Below are 20336 nucleotides of genomic sequence, written 5' to 3'. Positions count from 1 at the left end.
CAACCTTTTGCCACATTTCAGGCTTCAAACATAAAGATATAAAACTGTATTTTTTGTGAAGAATCAACAACAAGTGGGACACAATCATGAAGTGGAACAACATTTATTGGATATTTCTAACTTTTTTAACAAATCAAAAACTGAAAAATTGGGCGTGCAAAATTATTCAGCCCCTTTACTTTCAGTGCAGCAAACTCTCTCCAGAAGTTCAGTGAGGATTTCTGAATGATCCATTGTTGACCTAAATGACTAATGATAATAAATACAATCCACCTGTGTGTAATCAATTCTCCGTATAAATGCACCTGCACTGTGATAGTCTCAGAGGTCCGTTAAAAGTGCAGAGAGCATCATGAAGAACAAGGAACACACCAGGCAGGTCCAAGATACTGTTGTGAAGAAGTTTAAAGCCGGATTTGGATACAAAAAGATTTCCCAAGCTTTAAACATCCCAAGGAGCACTGTGCAAGCGATAATATTGAAATGGAAGGAGTATCAGACCACTGCAAATCTACCAAGACCTGGCCGTCCCTCTAAACTTTCAGCTCATACAAGGAGAAGACTGATCAGAGATGCAGCCAAGAGGCCCATGATCACTCTGGATGAACTGCAGAGATCTACAGCTGAGGTGGGAGACTCTGTCCATAGGACAACAATCAGTCGTATATTGCACAAATCTGGCCTTTATGGAAGAGTGGCAAGAAGAAAGCCATTTCTTAAAGATATCCATAAAAAGTGTTGTTTAAAGTTTGGGAGACACACCAAACATGTGGAAGAAGGTGCTCTGGTCAGATGAAACCAAAATTGAACTTTTTGGCAACAATGGAAAACGTTATGTTTGGCGTAAAAGCAACACAGCTCATCACCCTGACCACACCATCCCCACTATCAAACATGGTGGTGGCAGCATCATGGTTTGGCCTGCTTTTCTTCAGCAGGGACAGGGAAGATGGTGCAAATTGATGGGAAGATGGATGGAGCCAAATACAGGACCATTCTGGAAGAAAACCTGATGGAGTCTGCAAAAGACCTGAGACTGGGACGGAGATTTGTCTTCCAACAAGACAATGATCCAAAACATAAAGCAAAATCTACAATGGAATGGTTCAAAAATAAACATATCCAGGTGTTAGAATGGCCAAGTCAAAGTCCAGACCTGAATCCAATCGAGAATCTGTGGAAAGAACTGAAAACTGCTGTTCACAAATGCTCTCCATCCAACCTTACTGAGCTCGAGCTGTTTTGCAAGGAGGAATGGGAAAAAATGTCAGTCTCTCGATGTGCAAAACTGATAGAGACATACCCCAAGCGACTTACAGCTGTAATCGCAACAAAAGGTGGCGCTACAAAGTATTAACTTAAGGGGGCTGAATAGTTTTGCATGCCCAATTTTTCAGTTTTTGATTTGTTAAAAAAGTTTGAAATATCCAATAAATGTCGTTCCACTTCATGATTGTGTCCCACTTGTTGTTGATTCTTCACAAAAAAATACAGTTTTATATCTTTATGTTTGAAGGCTGAAATGTGGTAAAAGGTCGCAAAGTTCAAGGGGGCCGAATACTTTCGCAAGGTACTGTATGTACCTTTTAGTGTTATGGAGCATGTTACGTGGACTTTATTAAAAGACTCCATTTTACACGTTTGACTCTCCTGCGCCTGACTTCCCTGCCACCTATACACCTATGCCTGACAACTGGTCAGGCACCGTGTTATGCAGAGATGCGCACGGTGTCTCCAGTGCGCATTTCTAGCCCGGTGCTCTATATTCCAGCTCCTTGCATTGACCAGGCTTGAATGAGCATCCAGCCTGGACGGGTTGTGTCAGCTTTACACTCCAGACCTCCAGTATGCCTCCACAGCCCAGTATGTCCTGTGCCTGCTCCTCGCACTCGCCCTGAGGTGCGTGTCCCCAGCCCGGTACCACCACGCACCAGGCCTATAGTGCGCCTCAGCAGTCCAGTACGCCCTGTTCCTCCTCCCGGGCACTCGCCCTGAGGTGCGTGTCCTCGGCCCAGTACCACCAGTGCTGGCACCATGCATCAGGCCTACAGTGCGCCTCGCCAGTCCAGTGCGTCCGGCAACAGTACCCAGCCCAGAGCGCCCGGCTACAGTACCCAACCCAGAGCGTCTGGCTACAGTACCCAGCCCAGAGCGTCCGGCAACAGTACCCAGCCCAGAGCGTCCGGCAACAGTACCCAGTCCAGAGCGTCCGGCAACAGTACCCAGTCCAGAGCGTCCGGCAACAGTCTACAGACTGGAACCTACCACGACGGGTCACAGTCCGGATCCGCCAGTCTCCCTCCTGTCCTGAGCCGCCAGAGTCTCCCTCCTGTCCTGAGCCGCCAGAGATTCCCTCCTGTCCTGAGCCGCCAGAGATTCCCTCCTGTCCTGAGCCGCCAGAGTCTCCCTCCTGTCCGGAGCCGCCAGAGCCGTCAGCCAGCCAGGAGCCGCCAGAGCCATCAGTCAGCCAGGAACTGCCAGAGCCGCTCCTCAGTCCAGTGACGCCCTCTATGATGATCTTCAGTCCGGGGTCCGCTGCGAGGGTCCACGTCCTGCACCCGAACCGCCGCCGTGAAAAAGGCCCACCCGGACCCTCACCTTTAGATTAGGTTTTGCGGCCGGAGTCCGCACCTTTGTGGGGGGGCACTGTCATGCCCTGACCTGAGTATTCTTTGTTTTCTTCATTGTTTTGGTTAGGTCAGGGTGTGACATGGGTGATGTATGTGTTTTTGCACTGTCTAGGGGTTTTGTAGGTTTATGGAGTTGTGTATCATCTAGGTGTTTATATATGTCTATGGTTGCCTAGATTGGTTCTCAATTAGAGGCAAGTGTTTATCGTTGTCTCTGATTGGGAACCATATTTAGGCAGCCATCTTCTTTGAGAATTTCGTGGGTTATTGTCTATGTTATGTTGCATGTATTGATGTTGCATGTATTGATAGCGGTCACGTTTGTCTTAATATTTTGTATAGTTTGTTCAGTGTACTTCGTGTTTTTCGTCATCCATTAAAATATGCATTCACACCACGCTGCGCTTTGGTCTCCTCACATTATGGATAATCATGAATTAATCGTGAATATTGATGAGTGAGAAAGTTATAGAGTCACAAGGCCCCAAAAATGCTAATGTCGTGAAAATTCTTACACAGGGACACTCGAAGTCAATCTTAAATGAATTATTGTTTATTGTCAGCGCGCTGGAGAGGTTCCAACCAACTCAATGCACCATAGTGAACGTCTGTCAGAAGCTCTGCCAAGGCAGACCCAGCTGTTGTCTTATGTACGGCTATACACAGACAAGTTATATTTGCATGATATAGCATAATTAATTAATCATTACCGTTTTGTTTTATCCTTGTGATAGACCAATACTGGTTTATAACATGTTGACAGACCAATACCTCACAATGCTTCTTTCTTGCTAAGCTGACACCTTGAAACTGAGATATCATTTGTTTGTTCTAAAAACAAGATCTGGGGGGGGTACTGCCAAATTGCAGCTACTGATAGTGAGGATTTGTATAGCCAGCCACTTGCATGAACACATAACTTGATTACTTAGAACAACACATGAATAGAACAGATGAGTGATAAGATTATCACAAGCATTAAAATTCCCATTACACTAACCTCTTATCTACTCACTTAAAAAGAAAATGACTCCAGTCATCATTCACCATTCAGTTCTTATTGGGAAACATTTCACCCAAAACAACCCTAACAAACTGCAAATGCATCCAATGAGTTTGTAGAGTTAACAAGCTTGATGTAGTCAATGCGTGCAAGGAATAAGAGAACCAAATACAACACTTTACTCGACTACTTTAAAACACTAAGTGAATTTGTCAAAATACTTATTAATTCATAAAATGCTTTTAATTTCCAAACATTAAAACAGATTTTTTTTTTAAATTTTACGAGGCAAGTCAGTTAAGAACAAATTCTTATTTTCAATGTAAGCCTGGGAACAGTGGGTTAACTGCCTGTTCAAGGGCAGAATGACAGATTTGTACCTTGTCAGCTCGGGGGTTTGAACTCACAACCTTTCGGTTCCTAGTCCAACGCTCTAACCTAGTGGCTACCCTGCCGCCCTGAAAATACCCTCAAATAAGGTGACATTCTGCACTGCGCCTCACATGAAACATTTTTATTTCAAAACCAAAATCATGGAGTAAAGAACAAATGTTCTAACTTTTGCTTCACTGTCCAAATTCACATGAAGGCGAATGTATATCCTTGAGATTCTTGGTCTGAGACTGATGGAAATATACAGTCAGTTGTTTGACTTACTAGACAAAGGAGCTAAAATGATGAAGTGAGTCAGGAATGTACAGGAGAAACTGGATGATGTACATGCCTTCTAATCCAGATACAGTCACTCACACACCTGTTTTCTCTTTCATTAAGGCAACTATAACCGTGACCCTCCTTTGAAACGTGTCTCTGACTGAGGAGTGGCCAGCTGAACTGGTGTGTGGGGTGTATCTGGAGGGTACAGGGTGGAGGCCTCGGCAGGCTGAATGATACCTCTCATAGCATAGAATTAGGAATTACAATACAAATATAGAATACTAATTTAATAGGATCTGTTTGTCATGGTGGGTCTATCTGACTGGTCCAGCAGACTCACCTGCAGGGACCCAGGCCAAGTCCACCCGTCTGGGTCTTACTGGGACACCCTGTCACCTGGTCAACTCCATTGCCCCACTCCCACTGCTTTGAGCTGTAGAATATAGCAGGTTTAGCCCCGTCAGTGGGGGGCTGTATCCATAAGGCAGATATACACACTCTTACACTCTCTCTCACACACACACACCCTGAAAGGAATAAAGTCTATTCTCTATTTAAGCTTCTCCTCAGATTTAGCAACCGCTTTTGCAAAAAAAAAACAATGACTCAGCACTTTGTATAGATTAAAAGAACTTCACCAGCAGGACCACCGGGCAGGTAGTGATGTCATGTTCTCCTGAGATGTGTTTGAGGACAGACATGTGAGGAAGTTTCCTCAGCACTGTCAGCAGCCAATAGTCAATTTTGCTTGTAGACTTGCTCTGTGCAGTACTCAGGAGGTGAGAACCATTAGTAAATCTTGTCATACGGTTAAACAACTTTACACGATGGACTGTCAGTTTATTCGCCTAGTGTCTAAATGTCAGTAGGTAAGGTAGATAGTTATTATGTCTCCTTTGTCCATCAATTAATCGTCTTTACATTTCCCACCCACTCATTACAAAATGACTTAACTAAACCTTCTCTTAATTGTGTCACTGAGTTGGGGTCAGGGGAACAGCAGGTGCTGTTCAAGGTTAAAGTCATGGTTCTCTTTCTTCAGAGGAAGATCACTAAACTGACTGTATTGTCCTACTGCCCGTGTCTTGGCCACATCCTCTGCCCATGACAGATTTCTCCCAGCTCAGCAGTATTGTTGTTGGAGTGTCCTCTCCTATAGAGCCCCTCCTGCGCTGAGATCAGGCTTTTCGCAGGTGGGGGGAGGATGATGGAGTGAGGCTGGAATCACTTCACTCAAACGCATGACCACTCCAGGCAGAATGTGTGCGTGTGTGTGTGTGTCAGGGCAGCCTGTGGAAGGCCTGCCTGCATGCTGCATTGGTCAGGGCCCCAAATAAAGCTGCTGTGAGGGTTGGGGGTCTGTCAGCGAGGGCTGTGCACTGCAGACTCTGCTTCATGAATAAGCATCTCTGTCAGGCTGAGTAACAGGGATACTTATTCAAGAGAGCCATGGCTCTCTGCTCTCTGCTCTCTGCTACAGCCTAATCCCTCTCAGTCCATCGCAGCCTGTCGGAATGTGTGGGTGTGTCCATCCTTCCAATATGTAAATCGACCCGGTCCACTAGCGGTAACCACAGCACTGCGAACCTTGGCAAGTTCCCTGCTTCTGTATAGATCGGTTTCTGCCATTTCAGCCACCATGAGTGTTTTTATCTGTGTGTGTGTGTGTTTTTCATCAGTTGAGCAACTGTCTGACGGCACTAATAAAGACAGGAGGAGGCAGAGGTGTGGCGAGCTGCTGAGGAGTGGCGAGCCCTGCTGCGACAAAGCCACACAGGTACATCAATACAGCAGATACAGTATCTATACCTACACAGGTACTAGAACCAAATGGAAACGCACATTTGTTGAGCATTCACACACACACACACAAATTTGTTGAACAGTCATAAGAAGAAGAACATTGGTATGTCCTCTTACAAAATGTAATCTAATGTAGTTGACATGTGAGTGGAGATGTGTGTCTTGGTGAACAGCACCATGTTTACATGTGGAATACTAGAGCCAGCTGGAATGGAGAGACAAAGAAGAGTGGATCTGTAATGTCCTTCTCCCTTACTTTGAACACCAGTCTGAGAACCCCAGCATCGTTGATCCCAGAATACCTATCTCCGTGTTTCTCTCACTCACACAGCCTTTAATCCACACACCACACTTTACAGCATGTACTAGTGTACTACAGTACACCTCCCTGAATTCAACTGTTATTATGTGATGTTCAGTTATAAATATGGAGTTACTGCCAAGACAGGATACTTTTTGTTGTATTGAAATAATGATTGACCTCGGATGTATTTCCGTGTGTGTACTGCACTCTGTGACCCTGAACTGGAGCAGGTACTGTACATCTGGTGCAGTAGTTTGCTGCAACACTAATTGATTTCAGTGCAATTTGGCCTTCCTGGTTCTACACTCCGTAGGCGCGTCTACTGGATGTGGTAGGTAGATAGGTATGTCACCTTGGTGCCAGAGCCACTGTGACTCACATTGGTGATTTCCTCTGCCCGGCCTCACAAACTTGGTTGTTTAAAAATTAGTCCGCAGCCTGCCTTTGGAGAGGCCATGCTAATACAAAACTGATGATTAATAGCCAGGGATTTTCCACATTGTGTGATGAGACTGGCCACTGTTAATAAGTTGCGTGGGAAAGTCTTCAGCTGGGGGCTTAAATTCAACGATAATTATGTCACCTCTCGATGAACCTTTCTACCCTCTGAGTTTGGCTCATGTCCAGTGCTGTAATGTAGTATTTATCTAGTAATGAATGCCAATTGCATAGTTGATTGTATTATTAGTTAAACCAGACCATTGACCCACTCTGAGGCTTTGCACAGAGGTGAAAAGACTAATGGGAAGTGACAGGCAATCCTGCTGGTCCTTTGATCCCTCATTAGCTGTTTCTCTGCAAGCCATGTGTGGATGTGAAGAGTGTTGATGTTGAGACTGGTGTTTTGTGGGTACTATTTAATGAAGCTGCCAGTTGAGAACTTATGATGCGTCTGTTTCTCAAACTAGACACTCTAATGTACTTGTCCTCTTGCTCAGTTGTGCACCGGGGCCTCCCAATCCTCTTTCTATTCCGGTTAGAGCCAGTTTACACTGTTCTGGGAAGGGAGTAGTACACAGCGTTGTACGAGATCCTCAGTTTCTCAGAACAAGAATCGACTGGCAAGTTTCAGAAGAAAATTATTTGTTTCCGGCCATTTTGAGCCTGTAATCGAACCCACAAATGATGATGCTCCAGGTACTCAACTAGTCTAAAGAAGGTCAGTTTTATTGATTCTTTAATTAGGACAGCAGTTTTCAGCTGTGCTAACATAATTGCAAAAGGCTTTTCTAATGATCAATTAGCCTTTTAAAATTATTAACTTGGATTACCTTACACAACGTGCCATTGGAACACAGGAATGATGGTTGCTGATAATGGGCCTCTGTACGCCCATGCAGATATTCCATACAACAATCAGCTGTTTCCAGCAACAATAGTCATTTACAACATTAACTATGTCTATACTGTATTTCTGATCAATTTTATGTTATTTTAATGGACAGAAAATGTGCTTTTCTTTCAAAAACCAAGGACATTTCTGAGTAACCCCAAACTTTTGAACGGTAGTGTACATTAATTCATTGTTTGAACGGGAGAGTAAGCATGCATGCATAAAACTATGAAAGCATAGCCTAGCCCAAAGTCATATTCATGTTGAGTGGAGAGACAAGGGAATATAGCCTACATCTTTTAAAACCCCTAGAAACAATATAGTTAAGGAGTGTCCATCATGAAACATTTTAAAATTTAGGCTATTTATTTTATACCTTTATTTTACTAGGCAAGTCAGTTAAGAACAAATTCTTATTTTCAATGACGGCCTAGGAACAGTGGGTTAACTGCCTGTTCAGGGGCAGAACGACAGATTTGTACCTTGTCAGCTCGGGGGTTTGAACTTGCAACCTTTCGGTTACTAGTCCAACGCTCTAACCACTAGGCTACCCTATGCATCTGAAAGACAGAGAGAGAGAAATATTTTCTGACTGAACATTGCTGCTTTGATGGAATTCTCCACTCTGTCTAGCCTACATTCCTCTCTTGCATGCACTAGGCCTATATAACACAGGCTATATAACACAGCCTATATACTGTAACACAGGCTTTGCACCACCTGTTTTGACACCCACATTTTTAGGAATATATATATATTTTTAATTGTGGGGGGTATGTTATGTATCTTATTTTGTCATCAATGCATGTCACATATCAGTTGTCCAACAATGTAAAAATATATATTTATCATTGAGTTAATAAAGACGCATACAAACATGGTCTCTTTTATGTTTCCTTGAGTAAGGCAGCTCCAAAATGCAGATGTTTCAGCCTAGCTCAGTGCTTTCTGTGGTGGTGGGGCAAGCCAGCAGAAAATAGGAGCATTGCGCCGTGATTGGCTCAGTGTTCTGTCACTCATGGGACACTACGTCATAGGCCAAGTCTAAGTCCTTAGTAAGAGTAGACATCGAACATTTAAGCCCTTTGGGTCCTGCCATAGAGTTACATTAGAAGTGCCCTTCCAAGAAGGCTCAAGGTCATTGGCCACAGATAAAATTACATCAAATCACGTTATATGTCCAGTAGCTTTGATTGGACTGATCATGTCATCATCTTACTTTCAAAATCTTAGCTAGCAGTCATCATCATGAATCAAGTCGACAGTCTCCTGGCAAATCCTTTTTAATCCTTGTCATATGGAGAGAAATAATGACGTGAAATTATAGATAAAATGTATCGGTGCACATCTTCCATTGGACATAAATATTCCACAACAAGTTGGAAATAACAAATTCAGCAATGAATGGTTTGGAAGGAATTAGTGGCTAACGGCAAGCATCACTAGCCTGCTATTCAGTGGAGTGGATGTGTTTTTTTTCTGAGTTCCCACCATAAATGCAGAGAATGCCAGACTTTGATGACAAAGTTTGATGACAAAATTTGCCCACAAAGGACCGCCGCGCCACATTCCTATTTAATTTGAGTCAAAAAATGTCTTGTTACGTTATGCTGCTGCATAAATGGTGTAATATGCAAGGGAGATATGTATACTGTAGCTAAGAACGTAATACTAAGTGTATGTTGTTTAGTAAGCTGTTAGTAGCCCATGTGCCTCACCCTAATAATTTGGTCTATTTTCACCAATGCGGTATTGTAAACACATCGTTTGTGTGTGCGTGTTTGCAGACTTTTTATGTATGGCTTTGACAGTACTACTGACAGAAGTGGTGGCGCTTGGCTTGCATGTGCAAATTCAGCACACACAACATTCTATAATAGAATTGTGTTATTTGACATGTCAAATTAAAAGCATATTTAATGCGTCAAATAGTGTTAATTGACGTGTATCTTTTTTGACACACAAAGACCCAAATGGGGTTCGATGTGCCTCACCCTAATAATGTGGTCTATTTTCACCTCTTAATTTCACCTACTGTTCTAACTTGGTGGTGCACATGTAGCCTATAAACTGTTTTAGAGAAATGTTATCATTGAATATGTAAGAGCTTTCATTATCTGCTTATATGCCCCCTTTATTTATCATACGGTTCTGACTTGGTGTACAGGGAGTACACTGTAAGAATATCCCCATGTTCTGAATTCTGTTGCTGCACATTTCAAAGTCCTGAACAAATAGTTATATTGACTACGTCCGTTGTCACGAGCTCATTAATGTCTTAATCGAAATAACGGATTGCCTCTTATCCGCTTGTCGTCCCCTTATGCCATAGTTTGTACATCTCAATTCTCAGTAGAATCCACATTTGTTTATTAAGCAAGTCAGCCATATCAGCTATGTTTTTTTTAAAGGCAGTAAATGAGGCTGAATGAACTGTTTTGCTGCCAGACAAGACCTCGCTGATAGCCTGGTGTACTAGTGGTAAGGTATTTTTATTTATTTTATTTTATTTAACCTTTATTTAACTAGCCAAGTCAGTTAAGAACACATTCTTATTTACAATGACGACTGCTGTTGGGACTCTGCTGTTGGGTCAGCTTTATGTAGGCCCCGTTTGTCACCGTTATAGTGCAATTAATGTATTGTTTAGTATTGTGTAGTGTTTTTTTTTTGGTCTGTTCAGAGCCTGTTCTTTGAAACAATTGGTTCATTAATCTTGTTAGTGTCACGTTGCTCCACAGTGTGATTACATGCTGCTAGGAGATTCTCACCAAGAACAGGAAGGAGACCTAGTAAAAACTTCCTGTTTTGGACTTGTACTTGCCCTGTAACAACCATGTTATCTTGGGAAATTCCATGTTGAACTTGGATAACATGCTCTGTCCAAACAGATAGTAAAAGAGCAGAATACAAAGATCAGATAACTGGTGTGGCTGTCTAGGACCTGGACTGGACACAGATGTGTTGCTAATGGTCAACACAGTCTGGTCCGAGGGCCAGTTAACTTTCACCCTCTTGATTGATAGATTGGTCATTGATTGGGATTGGATTTAGCAACCCCAGTTGGTTTCCTTCAAACAATGTCATGGTCATTCAAGAATGGGTCATGGTCCTTGCAGTGTAACCTATAGGTGGAAGAACATTTACACTTAACCTTCTAATCTGCAATTGCTTTTTTCAACACAACGTTTCCCATTGTTACAGCCCCAGTGCAGTCATAAACATGAGGTTTCTGAGTTTTATTTACATTTCTACACTGAGGTTGGAATAATACTGTGAACTTGTGAAAATTATGATAAGTCCCTTTTAGTGTAAGAGCTGTTTGAAAAGACCACCTGAAAATTCTGCCTGTTTTGGTGGAATGGAGTTTTGGCCTGCCTTGTGACATCCCCAGGTGGTAAATGACTTAGGATGTGTTCATAAATTCACTCTGGAGTGCCAGAGTGCGCACAAAGTGTGCTCTGGGCGTTCGTACATTCAGAGAGTTGTCAGATTGTCCATTCGTAAAATGTTTCACTCTCAAAGAGTTCAGAGAGCACACAATGGATGCTCTGGCAGAGGAGTAGGGTTGATCTGCGAGCTACTTCCAGATACACTGTAAAACTCAGACTGGCAGAAGTGGTTACGCTGTTTTCATATTATCTAGACTAGAGTGTTGGTGACTAACTGTGCTGCTGGAAATAATGATTTTTTTGTTTGCCAAAGTTTATGGACACCAGTCATATTGAACGGGTGTTGCGCGTTTGTAAATGTATCAATTATTCTGTGCTCTGGCACACTCAGACGAGAGTGCTCTGAAATCGGAGTAGATACCAAGACTGAATTTATGAACGCACCCTTAATAGACTTTTAAGAGTTTCAAACCTCTCTGCCAATAACAACTAGTTCGGTTTTCACCTCCCCACTCAGACCCCTCCCAGAGAGTCTTGGCAAAATTCTTTCTTGAAAAATTGCTCTTTGCTAACAAACATTTTTTTGTGTCTTTTTTACCATTTTAATTGACAACAATCACATTAATGTACTTAATTGTTACCCAGAAATTATTATTATTATTATTATTTTTAAACGGCTGTATTGGACCTTTTTAAGTTTCTCAGGCTTTTCTCAAGATCCTGTCATTTTGTTCATTGCTGTAGCTGTGTGCAGCTGCTGTGATGGTAATGACACACAGAGTCCATGTGAAATGTCAGGTAGGTAGACCAGACATGACCTCAAACCTGGTGTTAGAGGAGAAACGGCTGATGGCTGAAGACCTGTCTTCCTTCTGCTCCCAGGAGCAGTGGTCACCTACCTACACCACTCATTATGGTTCTATGAGATTACTCCTGTTCAGTTTTGCATACATCCCTCTAATATGTCTCTCTCGTGCCTTTCTCTCTCTCCTTATTTGTCTCTCTTTCCCCTATCGTTCTCCCTTGTTTCTCTTCTGTGTTTCCCAGGTCCTGAGGGATGTTCAGCTGGACCTGTACCGGGCCTTGAAGTGGGTGGTGCGGTCAGACACTGTCACAGTTCTTCATGCTCAGCTGGCTCTGGAGGAACTCGATGATGTCATGAGTAGGTTCATCTTCCCTGCATAGAAGCTGGAAAAGAGGGTGGTTTTACAATGAGATTTCATGAACATGAACACAGCACACACACCAACCAACTAGTATTAGATCATCAAGGGGATCTTGGAATTGTCTAGGAGTAAGGGATTGTTCAAACTGGGCACGACATTTCAGCTTTTGTTCAGCTATTATATGATAGCTGAACTGTGCGTGAAACATGACATTCTCAGCAAATTGGGCGCATCTCTTTCACCGTCTGTCTGAAGTGGTGACTGTTCACTTGGTCATTTTGTCAGTGTTTGCAGTACATGGAATTACCCCCAGCCAGCCTGTGTCATACTGTCTTTGTGACCAGAGGGGGAAATTAAGAGTATTTTAAAACAATGACAGATCTAGGCCTTCGGCAGAGGCACCAAACTTTCCTTCTGGAAACAATACCTGCTTGTGCCTAGGAATCTTATAAACAGCATATTATTAGAGGTCAAAATGATTAGCTGATAACGTGTGTGTCTCTGAATAAAATCCCATTACAGTGAAATAAATGAAGGGATTTTAGTTTATTTTTGGTATGAACTAATGCATGTTCTGTTGTTTTTAGCAGTGTTCTTTGCAGTGACCTCAGGCTATTGTATTTTGTTTTCTAGGCAGATATCCAATGGAGTCCCAGCTAGGGCTGTTGCGATGACCATATTACCTCCACACTGGGGGTCACGAGTCATGAAGGCAGTTAAATTCCACGTGACAGTTTAGTCACTGCTCTGATGCTGCTGCTGGTCTTTAGTAGCCTACCAAACTTGCTAACTGCCTGGTACTCAGCACTCTATTGTCCCTCTAATCACTCTGACATCAATGCAAATGTATTCGAAAACCTTATCAAAGACTTTATTAGAGCCCATGAGCTCATGTTGCGCAACATTTCTATAGGCTGTGAAATTGCAGGAGAAAAACAAAGTGATGGCCGCTAACAAAAAGATGAAGATCCCGTCAGCTTTCTAAAGGCCTATGATATTTATTTCTCAACTTTCCTAATATTAAGCACATTGCTTATGTTTACAACAGGAGTATAGCCTACCTGGTTGGCATGAAAATAAACCACAGGCCTTAGTGTCCTCCATTCACTATTTAAGTGCATAGATGACGTATTGTTTTCCGCTGCCCCTGTTTCGATACAAGTTGTTAGGTACTATATAAACAGAGTAAAAACCCACAGATGATTATAAACTCAAACAAAGTTTATTCACCCACTGGTTCACACAGCTGCATAAGACAGAACTGACCTCGGCCCAAATTGCTCACTTCTTCCCAACTCACAGCTGTTCTATTGACTTGTACCAGACTGTTGCCTTTCGCCTTTCCATAGGATACCTGATGTCGAACAACAGACTAGAGCGTTGTTCTGACAGAATGTAAATGTTCTGCATTCCATTCTCTCTCACTCAGTGACATGAAGAAGGATATTTCATATAAGTTTTTAAGTCAGAACCCATCAAGGTGCATGATAACAGTCAATTCTAAATCAAAACAAATGTCACACACGGTATTTAGTATATGTAAAGACAATATTAAATCAAGAATAGTCTGATGGGTGACAATATTAGCCTATCACTTGTGAATGATATATTATCACTTGAGAATGATGCCCAGCGTATGAAACAATGCCTTTTTTTGTGACTTTTTCAGATCATAGTTGCACACCTCATGTAGCCTAGCCCATCAGCCTAATTTGTATCGCAATTTGTATCACAACAAAAGTGGCCAAATAACTATTCAAAAATTAAGCATATTAATCTCCTTTACAAGGAGTGTAGAGCCTAACTGGCATACATAAGCAGCGCGTCAGTTTCAAGTTTGGGGAGATAATTTTCACCATAAAAATGCACCTTTATAATCAAATCAAATGTATTTATTTATATAGCCCTTCGTACATCAGCTAATATCTCACAGTGCTGTACAGAATCCCAGCCTAAAACCCCAAACAGCAAGCAATGCAGGTGTTGAAGCACGTTGGCTAGGAAAAACTCCCTAGAAAGGCCAAAGCCTAGGAAGAAACCTAGAGAGGAACCAGGATATGGGAGGTGGCCAGTCCTCTTCTGGCAGTGCCGGGTGGAGATTATAACAGAACATGGCCAAGATGTTCAAATGTTCATAAATGACCAGCATGGTCAAATAATAGGTCTGGGACAGGTAGCTCGTCCGGTGAACAGGTCAGGATTCCATAGCCGCAGGCAGAACAGTTGAAACTGGAGCAGCGGCATGGCCAGGTGGACTGGGGACAGCAAGGAGTCATCATGCCAGGTAGTCCTGAGGCATGGTCCTAGGGCTCAGGTCCTCCGAGAGAGCGAAAGAAAGAGAGAATCAGAGAGAGCATGCTTAAATTCACACAGGACACCAGATAAGACAACCCAGACATGAAGATCACATCAGTGACTCAACCCACTCAAGTGACGCACCCCTCCTCGGGACGGCATGAAGGAGCACCAGTAAGCCAGTGACTCAACACCTGTAATAGGGTTAGAGGCAGAGAATCCCAGTGTGCTAATGCTAATAATAGCATTACATGCATAATTGCATTTGCGGTCACTTTTGATAATGGTGTTGTCCGCTAATGGAACTCATAACATGAAGAAATAGCCTAATAGTTTATCAACATTTTAAGGTAAATGTTCTGATCTGTGTCAGCCACAAGTTTTTTTGATGCTTGTGGTTGTATTAATTTGGTATCTATCGCATCCCACAACAGTCGCAGACTGTCAGTCCCAGTTCATCCAATATCTTCATTATTCACCTCGGAATTGGATAAGGACGCAAGCATTTGCGTTGTGTCGGTCTTAACTTGTACAATCGTGGACAAAAGTTTTGAGAATGACACAAATATGAATTTTAACAAAGTCTGCTGCCTCAGTTTGTATGATGGCAATTTGCATATACTACAGAATGTTATGAAGAGTGATCAGATGAATTGCAATTAATTGCAAAGTCTATCTTTGCTATGCAAATTAACTTAATCCCCCAAAAACATTTCCACTGCATTTCAGCCCTGCCACAAAAGGACCAGCTGACATCCTGTCAGTGATTCTCTCGTTAACCTCTCCTGGATCGTTCAGGACGGTAGCGGTCCACCTTGCCAACAGCCAGTGAAATTGCAGGGCGCCAAATTCAAAACAACAGAAATCTCATAATTAAAATTCCTCAACCATACAAGTATTTTACACCATTTTAAAGATACATTTCTCGTTAATCCAACCAATTGTGTCCGATTTAAAAAAAGGCTTTTCGGCAAAAGCAGAACATATCATTATGTTAGGTCAGCAACTCGTCACAGAAAGCATTCAGCCATTTTCCAACCCAAGAGAGGTGTCACAAAAAGCAGAAATATAGATCAAATTAATCACTAACCATTGACGATGTTCATCAGATGACACTCCCAGGACTCAATGTTACACAATACATGTATGTTTTGTTCGATTAAGTTCATATTTATATCCAAAAAGTTTACATTGGCGCCATGTTCAGAAATGCCTCCAAAACATCCGGAGAAATTGCAGAGAGCCATATCAAATAACCTCTTACATCTATGGAGGCGCTATTTCATTTTTGGATGAAAAACGTTCCCGTTTTAAACAAGATATTTTGTCACAAAAAGATGCTCGACTATGCATATAATTGATACCATTCGAAAGAAAACACTCTGACGTGTCCAGAAATACCAAGATATTCTCTGTGCGTGCCCTAGAACGTGAGCTTCAGGCAAAACCAAGATGAGATGGCATCCAGGAAATGACAAGGATTTTTGAGGCTCTGTTTTCCATTGTCTCCTTATATGGCTGTGAATGCGAGAGGAGTGAGTCAACCCTTTCTGTCGTTTCCCCAAGGTGTCTGCAGCATTGTGACGTATTTGTGGGCAGATCATTGGAAGATTGACCATAAGAGACCACATTTACCAGGTGTCCGCCCGGTGTCTTGCGCCGAAATTGGTGCGCAAAAGTCACCTGCCAGTATTTTTCCATGCGATACAGAGAGGAAAGCAAGCTTCCACGAACTGCATATCAATGAAGAGATATGTGAAAAAACACCTTGAGGATTGATTCCAAACAACGTTTGCCATGTTTCGGTCGATATTATGTAGTTAATCCGGAAAAAGTTTTACGTTGTAGGTGACTGAATTTTCGGTTCGTTTCGGTAGCCAGACGCAATGTAGAAAACAGAACGATTTCTCCTACACACAGACGCTTTCAGGAAAAACTGCGCATTTGGTATGTAACTGAGAGTCTCCTCATTGAAAACATCAGAAGCTCTTCAAAGGTAAATGATTTTATTTATTTGGTTATCTGGTTTTTGTGAAAATGTTGCGTGCTAAATGCTACTCAAAATGCTATGCTAGCTTTGCATACTCTTACACAAATTAGTCCATTTCTATGGTTCAAAAGCATATTTTGAAAATCTGAGATGACAGTGTTGTTAAGAAAAGGCTAAGCTTGAGAGCAGACGCATTATTTTCATTTTATTTGCGATTTTCAGAAATCATTAACGTTGCGTTATGCTAATGAGCCTGAGGCTTTAGTCACAAACCCGGATCCGGGATGGGGAGTTTCAAGAAGATAACATAAATACTCTTTATAAACTTTGATGAAAGATACATGTTTTACATAGAATTAAAGATAATCTTGTTCTTAATGCAACCGCTGTGTCAGATTTCAAAAAAGCTTTACGGCAAATGCACAATATTCAATAATCTGAGAACAGCGTTCAGCCACAAAAGCAAGCCATACAGTTACCCGCCAAATTGTGGAGTCAACAAAAGTCATAAATAGCATCCATCTTACCTTTGCTGATCTTCGTCAGAATGCACTCCCAGGACTCCCACTTCCACAAGAAATGTTTGTTTTGTTCGATTACGTCCATATTTATGTCCAAATACCTCCGTTTTGTTTGTGCGTTTAGTTCACTATTCCAAAGGCACAATGCACGAGCGCAAAATCCAGACGAAAAGTCAAAAGAGTTCCATTACAGTTTGTAGAAACATGTCAAACGATGTTTACAATCAATCCTTAGGGTCTTTTTATTATAAATCTTCAATAATATTCCAACCGGACAATAGCGTATTCATTACAGAGGAAAAAGAAGGAAGGGCGCGCCCGCGTGACCGCGCAGTAAACAACTGATTGGCCTCAGCCTATTCCACTTGTTGAAACAGCTCTTATTCGACACCCTTCCACAATAGAAGCCTCAAACAACTTTGTAAAGACTGTTGACATCTGCTGGAAGCCTTGGGAAGTGCAATCTGGCCCCATAGACACAGCATATTGGACAGGCAATCACTTAAATGAAACTACAAACCTCTTCCCACTTCCTGGTTGGATTTGTCTCAGGTTTTCGTCTGCCATATGAATGATGTTATACTCACAGACATCATTCAAACAGTATTAGAAACTTCAGTGTGTTTTCTATCCAATACTACTAATAATATGCATATATTAGCATCTGGGACAGAGTAGCAGGCAGTTTACTCTGGGCACCTTATTCATCCAAGATACTCAATACTGCCCCCCTGTCACCAAGAAGTTAACACAGGTGTGAGTGTTGACGAGAACAAGGCTGGAGATCACTCTGTCATGCTGATTGAGTTCGAATAACAGACTGGAAGCATCAAAAGGAGAGTGGTGCTTGGAATCATTGTTCTTCCTCTGTCAACCATAAGTTACCTGCAAGGAAACACGTGCCACCATCATTGCTTTGCACAAAAAGGGTTTCACAGGCAAGGATATTGCTGCCTGTAAGATTGCACCTAAATCAACCATTTATCGGATCATCAAGAACTTCAAGGAGAGCGGTTCAATTGTTGTGAAGAATGCTTCAGGGTGCCCAAGAAAGTCCAGCAAGCTCCAGGACCTTCTCCTAAAGTTGATTCAGCTGCGGGATCGGGGCACCACCAGTACAGAGCTTGCTCAGGAATGGCAGCAGGCAGGTGTGAGTGCATATGCACGCACAGTAAGGTGAAGACTTTTGGAGGATGGCCTGGTGTCAAGAAGGGCAGCAAAGAAGCCACTTCTCTCCAGTAAAAACATCAGGGACAGACTGATATTCTGCAAAGGGTACAGGGATTGGATTGCTGAGGACTGGGGTAAAGTCCTTTTCTCTGATGAATCCCCTTTCCGATTGTTTGGGGCATCCAGAAAAAAAAAATTCCGGAGAAGACAAGGTGAGCGCTACCATCGGTCCTGTATCATGTCAACAGTAAAGCATCCTGAGACCATTCATGTGTGGGGTTGCTTCTCAGCCAAGGGAGTGGGCTCACTCACAATTTTTCCTAAGAACACAGCCATGAATAAAGAATGGTACCAACACATCCTCCGAGAGCAACTTCTCCCAACCATCCAGGAACAATTTGGTGACGAACAATGCCTTTTCCAGCGTAATGGAGCACCTTTCCATAAGGCAAAGGTGGTAACTAATCCCATTGAGAACTTGTGGACAATCCCCAAAAGGCGGGTGGACAAACAAAAACCCACAAATTCTGACAAACTCCAAGCATTGATTATGCAAGAATGGGCTGCCATCAGTCAGGACGTGGCCCAGAAGTTAATTGACAGCATGCCAGGGCAGATTGCAGAGGTCTTTAAAAAGAAGGGTCAACACTGCAAATATTGACTCTTTGCATCAACTTCATGTAATTGTCAATAAAGGCCTTTGTCACTTATGAAATGCTTGTAATTATACTTCATTATTCCATAGTAACATCTGACAAAAATATCTAAAGACACTGAAGCAGCAGACTTTGTGAAAATTTACATTTGTGTCGTTCTCAAAAATTTTGGCCATGACTGTAGCCTGTGAGAAAGACCCGATTACATGACAGAGAGTGATGTGAGCGAGAGACTTGTGCAGCAGACTCAGGGAGATGCAGCACAATGCAGCACTCCAGGCCACAAAAGGCATGTATTTTTTCTGGGTGCATTATGGCCACAAAGGGTTATGCCGCCATGAAATTTGAGGGATTATCAAGTGCTTGTCAAATTGTGAATGAGAGACTATTGGAGTATGTACAGCATGCTCAAAAAACAAAGCAGAGCTCATGTCTTTCAAGCGCCTTTCTTCAAATCATCATTAGAGTCTCATCATGCAGCCTTACAATGCATTAAAAAATCCAACCATATATACCGGCGTTTGTAGATGTCACGCCTCTCCATACGTCCACACGTCTCTCCATATGACAACGATTACAAAGGATTTGCCAGGAGACTGTCGACTTGATTCATGATGATGACTGCTAGCTAATATTTTGAAAGTAAGATGATGACATGATCAGTCCAATCAAAGCTAGTGGACATATAACGTGATTTGATGTAATTTTATCTGTGGCCTTGAATGACCTTGAGCCTTCTTGGAAGGGCACTTCTATGGCAGCAGCCGAAGGGATAGAATTTTCAAGGTCTGCTCTTACACTTTGCAATGACATAAAATTCCTATGAGTGACAGAACAGTGAGCTAGTCACGATGCAACACTCCGTATTTCCACCACAGAGAGCACTGAGCTAGGCTGAAACACTTGCATTTTGGAGCTGCTTTACTCAAGTAAACAAAAAAGAGACCATGTTTTATGCGGCTTTATTAACTCAATGATATATATTATTTTTTACATTGTTTACAAACTGATATGTGACACATATTTATGCCAAAATAACATTCAAAACAGGCAAGCCCCCCCAAAATATATATACATTTTCTTGTTATTATTTTTTGCTAAAAATGTGGGGCTCAATGAGGGGCTCTGCCCCACCTGCCCTGAATGACGGGTCAACACTGGCCATTTGGCATAGCCATATCAGGACCTAACATAAGGACAACTCGGAGTATCAGAGTATTTTATTATTTTCTTCTGAAATAGACAACGTTTTCTTCATATCATGATTCTTTAGACCTATATAAAATAAATAATGGATTTATTGTGAAGATGTAGAGGCTATATTACATGGATTTATTAGACTTTTTAAAATGGCTTGTAGGCTATGTATGGAAACCAGGTGATGCTAAATGTGTTAATGTTCAGTGATTACAGTGA

Source organism: Oncorhynchus masou, chromosome 31 (genome assembly GCF_036934945.1).
Source record: "Oncorhynchus masou masou isolate Uvic2021 chromosome 31, UVic_Omas_1.1, whole genome shotgun sequence".
NCBI lineage: Eukaryota > Metazoa > Chordata > Actinopteri > Salmoniformes > Salmonidae > Oncorhynchus > Oncorhynchus masou.
The sequence above is the reverse complement of the archived record's forward strand: the minus strand, read 5'-3'. Positions refer to the sequence as shown.